Source organism: Saccostrea cucullata, unplaced genomic scaffold (assembly GCF_032062105.1).
Source record: "Saccostrea cucullata isolate Sc308-1 unplaced genomic scaffold, CSIRO_AGI_Scuc_v1 ctg518, whole genome shotgun sequence".
Taxonomy (NCBI): Eukaryota; Metazoa; Mollusca; class Bivalvia; order Ostreida; family Ostreidae; genus Saccostrea; species Saccostrea cuccullata.
Window position 1 is genome coordinate 375,127 of NW_026929278.1, and position 6,392 is coordinate 381,518.

The following is a 6,392-nucleotide window of genomic DNA, read 5'->3' on the forward strand; positions in this document are numbered from 1 at the left end:
GAGATGTTTTTACATAACTAGTATTACAAATTAAAACATTATCGCCGGGGCAGTGTTGAACTTTTTACTTTTTCATTAAGGTATATTTTCTAATTATAGACATCACGTGGTGACGTCATGGTGAAGTGCTTACTGTAGTATAAGTTCCATTGAAGTCTACAGAATGCATAATTATAGCAAAGTTTTATCCTTGACTTTTCCGATCTTTTAGTGTCACATATTATGAAAAAAGTGTTATTTCGCCGAATTCTGATCCATGTGCTGTCTTAACATACCCGTGTCGCTCCGTGATCGGGAGGTCGTGAGTTCGAATCTCGGCCGCGACTGACCTAAGTTGATAGAAAATGGGTAGCAATACTTCTTCGCCATGCGTTCAGCGCTTTGAAGTGAAGGTTGCAGGTCCTTCGAATGAAACCTTAAAAACAGAGGCCCCGTGTCAGCGGCAGGCCTTTGCACGATAAAGATCCCTCACTGCTCATTGGCCCTGAGTGCCGAGTAAAGGTCAAAATTTTAGTGAAAAATTGTCGAGAGGGACGTTAAAAAAATATACAATTAATCAATCCAAATAAGAAGCAGACTGTTTAATTCAGTTACAAATGTTTTGCTGTAAATTTGTTTTTAAATTATGATCAGTTTATGAGATTATTTTATAAATCTCATTTTTATTTCTGTTTAATATAATTCCAGAAGTCTTGTAATCAAAAGCGTAAGATACATTATTTTTTTAATTACAGATACCGAACGTCATGAGGGTAAGTAAAATTTTATATCAAGCCTATGATATGCACTGATTTAGATCTAAAAGCTTTTCTTTCTTCAAATATCTTTACCTTTGAAAAAAAAAGAATGGTCGTGACAGAAACAAAAAAATGTCATTCTTTTCCAAAAGTTATTATATTTAGTTATTTACGGAATGGCTCTAATGTTATAAAAAGCGTAAAGTGACCGAAACCAGTTTATACTCGAATTATTTGGCCAAGAATCAGAGTAATTTCCTATGATTAAAATTCAAAATCATAAAAAAAACTATGTTATAATGTTTCATTGCTTTTTATAAGTTCAAATTTGCATTTACCGCTCAATTATGCAATCATAGTAACTGAAGGGATGGGAAGCCAGGGGAGGTAAAGTGTAATACATGTAGACTTAGAAGCCATTATATTTGTTTAGGCATGGTAAGATCGAGTAACTGTTTGCAATTAAAGGTACATTAATTAAGTGTAGAATTTTCAATGACTTAAAATGAAAGGATTTCTGGATAAGATAATTCAGCTGAATGTCAAGAAAAGTGTGTCCCTATATCAACCAGGTTATACAGAAAAAATACGCGTTCCTCTTGAATATTAACCAAAGAGAGGCTAAATACAAACATATTAAAATTACTCAATAATAAAAGTGATTATCAAAAGGATTTAAGGAAATACATAATAGATATAGCGAGTTAATGATAAATTAAAATCGTCAATTGCTATTTTCAAGCATTATGAATTTATTCTAGCATGTAATAATTCTTTATATCATACGTGTTGGTGATACAGACCGTTGGATAAACTTATGCGTTTTGAAACTTTTATTTGTGAAAATCATTGCCCTAATTAAATGAATGACGAAGAGCGATAATATATTTAAAAGCAAGAAAAAGACTCGTATATGTCAAAAAAAAGTTTTTTTTTATCAAGGAACCTGTATTGCCTACTTGAAGACAGATGTTACCCCCCCCCCTTTTAAATCGTTTTCGGAGAAAGTAAAGCCTAGCAGTTAAGTTGTTGTTACAAGAATCCCTTAACAACTTCAATAATGCTTTCTTCTATTATACTACGTATGCCTACCAAGTAATGTATGTGTAACTTATCGTGGATCAACAAAATGAACCCAGCTAGCCTTGCCTAACACGTTTTGTACAGCCATCGTCCAGAGAGTTCATTTTCACGATCCCATGGTCCTTACAACTTTCAGTCAGAAGTTCGTTTGATGTAAAGCTCCAGCAATTGTCACATGATGTTGTCAAAGACGCAGATAGCAAAAATTCTAAATTTTGAACACGATCTACTTTCTTTCGAAGCATGTCAACATCAACGGTGCTACGTCATCAAGTTAAACGTCATCAATTTGAATAAGCAATTATTCATGTAGTTACGCAGGGGAAGTCTCAAGGTTTTGTTAAAACGAAAGTCGTATGAGATAAATAGAACATCTATAATTGTGTGATTTGATAATGGCTTTATCTAACTCGTTGAAATGGTGTATATTCGCTCGGCATGCCTTCCGAATATATACAACATTTCAACTCGTTGGATAAAGCCAATATCAAATCACATAATATATATATCCTCTATATATTACAGTCATCAGATTTCCTAGTGAATATATCCGGTATGACTCGCACGAGCATTCGTACCATAGAACGCATTTGCGCAGAGTACTGAATGTCCTTTTTACCGATTACCTGATCACTAGGGCAACTCCTCTTATACCACTGATTGGAATTCAATGAGATTTTCACAGAATTGTTATATAGTGCCATTGTGATGATACCTTCTTTTTGTTACGTAATGTCATTGTTAAAATGTGGGGAGGGGGTATACAAATAACTTCATTGTTATGATTAGATTTCATTAAATTTATCATTTCTGGCAAACCTTTTAAGGGATTTTAGTTTTGAAATATTTCTTCTGTTAATAAAAACAAATTAGATAGTAAGAACAAGATCTTACAATTGATTACCACAATTTTGGTTTTATGATCTTTGCTTATACAGAATAAAATGATAAATAAATATACCTTGATATGAATTTGAGTCTTGCACATGACTCATGTGCACCTATCATTCAAGAAGATAAAATTATCAAATCAAGCTTTCGACTTTGTTGTCTTAAGTAAATGTGTTATCATCAGGACAACTTTATCGTATGATACATGTAATAATAACGTCAATTTGTGACCTTCGATGATTTCTTGGACAGAGCAAATCAAACACTTGTACTCATAATACAGTTAAGCTTATCGATTGAGGTAACTTTTACTTAAAATGTTTTGTTTGTTAGTATTGTAATTAATATTCGAGCTGATGCAGAAAAACTAGAGGTACTGAGAACATTCAGCTCATTAAATGATACCCCCGGCACCGTCACCCATATGATTATAATGTCAGATCAAATTGCCAGATCAAAAAGTGAAATAGAAAGTGCAAAATTGCATTATGTAATAGAGAATCCGTGAAGGTATCATTAAATTTCATTCAGTGATATAAGGGGAGTTGCGAATAAGAGATGGGTACCCCTCAATATTATAGAAAAAATGTCAGTGTCAATGCTTTGCTCAATGACACCCGAAATATGTGTCCGATCAAAAAGTAAAATATAAGATGCACTATGGCTGTATGTAACAAATATTCTGTGAAAGTCTCACTTAATTTCATTCAGTGGTATAAGAGGAGTTGCAGACAAGAGATGGGTACCCCAAAGCGTAACAGACGAACAAACAAACAGACACATCGACATAGATCACTATATACACTCTCGATTTTCGAGCGGAAGTATAAATAGAGGTATTGTGAGCAATGAGCTCACTAAATAATATCATCCACCTCCTAAATGGTTATAATGGCAAAGTTCATGTTTTGCTATGGGAGACCCAAAATACATGTAAGTTTCGGGTTGAAAAGTAAAATAGGAGGTACACAATGGCATTATACAGTAAAGAATCTGTGAAAGTATTAAATTTTATTCTGTGGAATAGGAGGAAGTACGAATAGGAGTTGGATACCCTTCAATATTATAGATAGAATGTCCACTATACCATGGTTTTGCTCTGGGAAACCCAATATATGCGTCCGATCAAACAATTTCCTATAGATCTACATTAAGTACCTAATCTAAAGTTACAATCTATGGTTATTGTAATGTGCTTACCGAATGAAAATATGATAGACAAAACTGTGGTCATTATCATATAAATATTGTGAATTTTACATGTGTAGATAATTTTTAAAGAAATATGAGCTGCACTTTGATGTCGATATTCTTTTGCAAAATTGTAAATAACTATTTCAATGACAGAAAAAAGAACATTAATAAACTTCTCTAAGTTGTTCGGGTTGTTGTTTTGGGTTGTATATAGGATTCTTTCTTCTGTTTTCTTGTAGTCTAATTGATCATAAATGTTTTCATTACATACAAATTTATCATAATAACAAACTTTAACAACAATATAAATTTTTCAAAATGTAGCTCATATTGCTTTAAGAAAGTTAACATCAATAAACAATTCACACATGCACCATTACATACATGTATCATAAGTGCAATCGCACTTTACAATTATGCTTTCACAAAGGGTCACAGCTAATGTTCTCACGAATAATCTATTAATATATAAGCATTTATAAATATTTTAGTAATTAATTGACCCTTATTCTCTAGCCATCCATCCATTTTCCGAAAATTCTACTTTTGCTTTCGAACAAAAAAAGTTTTATATCACATGATCCTTTGAGTGCTCCTTATGATATTCGTCATTTCCGCTTGCTCATTAGCAGTGTTAGCAGTTGAACAGAGAATACTGTCTAATAAACAGGTATTAAAGGTAAGCAATAGCAAAGTAAGTGTATTGAAAAAAAAATTGTCTTGTCAGAAAGAATTATTTTTTGTGAACAGATATATTCATAGGCATTATTTATTCTGTATACGAATAAAATGATTTTGCTTTCGGTTTCGGTTAACTAAAGTTGTTTTTTCAGTCAATCTAAGGGATCGAATCTGGAAAATTTTTTAAAGAAGACGGCGAGATGAATGTTTTGTTTACAGTAGTGATCACCCAGATAGCATGAGGACATTGGCCCAACGTTGGCCAAACAATGTCAGTTATGTTGGGCCAATGTTGGCAGTTTTACGTTGGCCCAATGTCTTACTGCTCATTGGCGCGCCGTTGGCCCAACATGTTGGGCCAATGTTGGTACAATACTGTTTGTTCATTTGTCAACGTTGGTACAACGTTATTCCAACATACCAACGCCAACGCAATATTTTTTTAACGTTGGCCCAACGTTGGACCTCAGTTCAAAATATAATCATGACGTTGGTCCGACGTTGGTCCAACGTTGGTACAACGCTTTTGTTGAAATGCCAACGTTGGTACAACGCTATTCCAATGTACCGATGCTAACCAAATATTTTGTAACGTTGGCCCTACATTGGACCTCAGTTCAAAATATAGTTATTACGTTGGTTCAACGTTGATACAAAGCTGATTATTGAAATATCAATGACACAATTATTCCTCAATACAAATGTCTTATACAAAATAAATTAAATTCTGTAATTTTTATTTCCCAGATTATACGACACAATTAATTTCACCATGTTTGGTCAAATACTTTTTTCCTCCTAAAATGTATCATAATATATTCTTTGCCACTTTCACTTTCATTAAAGTATTCCATGGAATGTAACTAAAAAGGGAAGAGGTAGAAAGTTCAATGTTTCTCAAAGTACACTCCACATCATTATGTCCACTACTAAATATCACTTTGATATAAGAGTCTTCAAGTTCTAACTGTAGAGTTTTGAAAGGTCATATTTGCATCACTTATCACTTTTTCTGTTGTTTATCTGTTCTTAGAATCCATGTTTCCCACACATATAAATCAGTCCCTTCCATATACAGAAATGCCACATCAATAGTCTCAGAGTGAAGAGGGTTTTTCCATCCCGGCAATTCCTGCAAACGTTAAGATTGTCATCAATTAAAATAGTATTTTCAAATGTTCATCAGCATCACACATATTTTTAAAGCAATCCTTAAAATTGAATTTCACATTAGTAATTATTAATAACAAATACAAAATAGTTACTTACATTTCACTGGTTAACATTCTTGCGTTCACTTACAGATCCGGACATATCTGCTCTGTTCAAGCCCGCCAATTCCTATAAAAGTTAAGGTCGTCATCAATTACAATTGTTTAATCAGCTACCTGGTACCAATAATTTGAAAGCCTACATGCAGGCCATTACAATGTTGTGTATTTCACATTATTAATTATTTCAATAACAAAAACAAAAGCTATACTTACATTGAAAGGATTAAAATTCTTGCTTTCACTTAAACAGACACATACGCTTTGAATTGTTAGAGTGTGTGGTTAAAAAACTGATTTAAAGATGACGGTTTCCTTGGAGACCTATGAGTCACCTGCCGAGCCAGTGAATTTCACCAGTGACCTATTTATTTTGGAGCCCAAAACTTGCAAAACACAGCACTTTAAATTTGATTCAATGATGCTAAATATAGAATCTACCAAGATCTAAAATTACTATATGTATTTCACAGACTTATAAGGATTGTCTCATAATTTCCATTCAATATATAATATAGATCACATGTTTATAATG

The 6,392-nt window shown here is 33.1% G+C and overlaps 1 long non-coding RNA gene across 1 annotated transcript; it reads right to left on the reverse strand.

Moving 5' to 3' along the window:
* Window positions 1–5,508: 5,508 nt before the first annotated feature.
* On the reverse strand, window positions 5,509–6,260 carry LOC134280284 (uncharacterized). Its single transcript, XR_009994879.1, has 3 exons — window positions 6,074–6,260; window positions 5,856–5,927; window positions 5,509–5,718 (listed from the first exon to the last, which is right to left on the reverse strand). It is a non-coding gene; the product is annotated as an uncharacterized LOC134280284 (long non-coding RNA).
* Window positions 6,261–6,392: the final 132 nt, after the last annotated feature.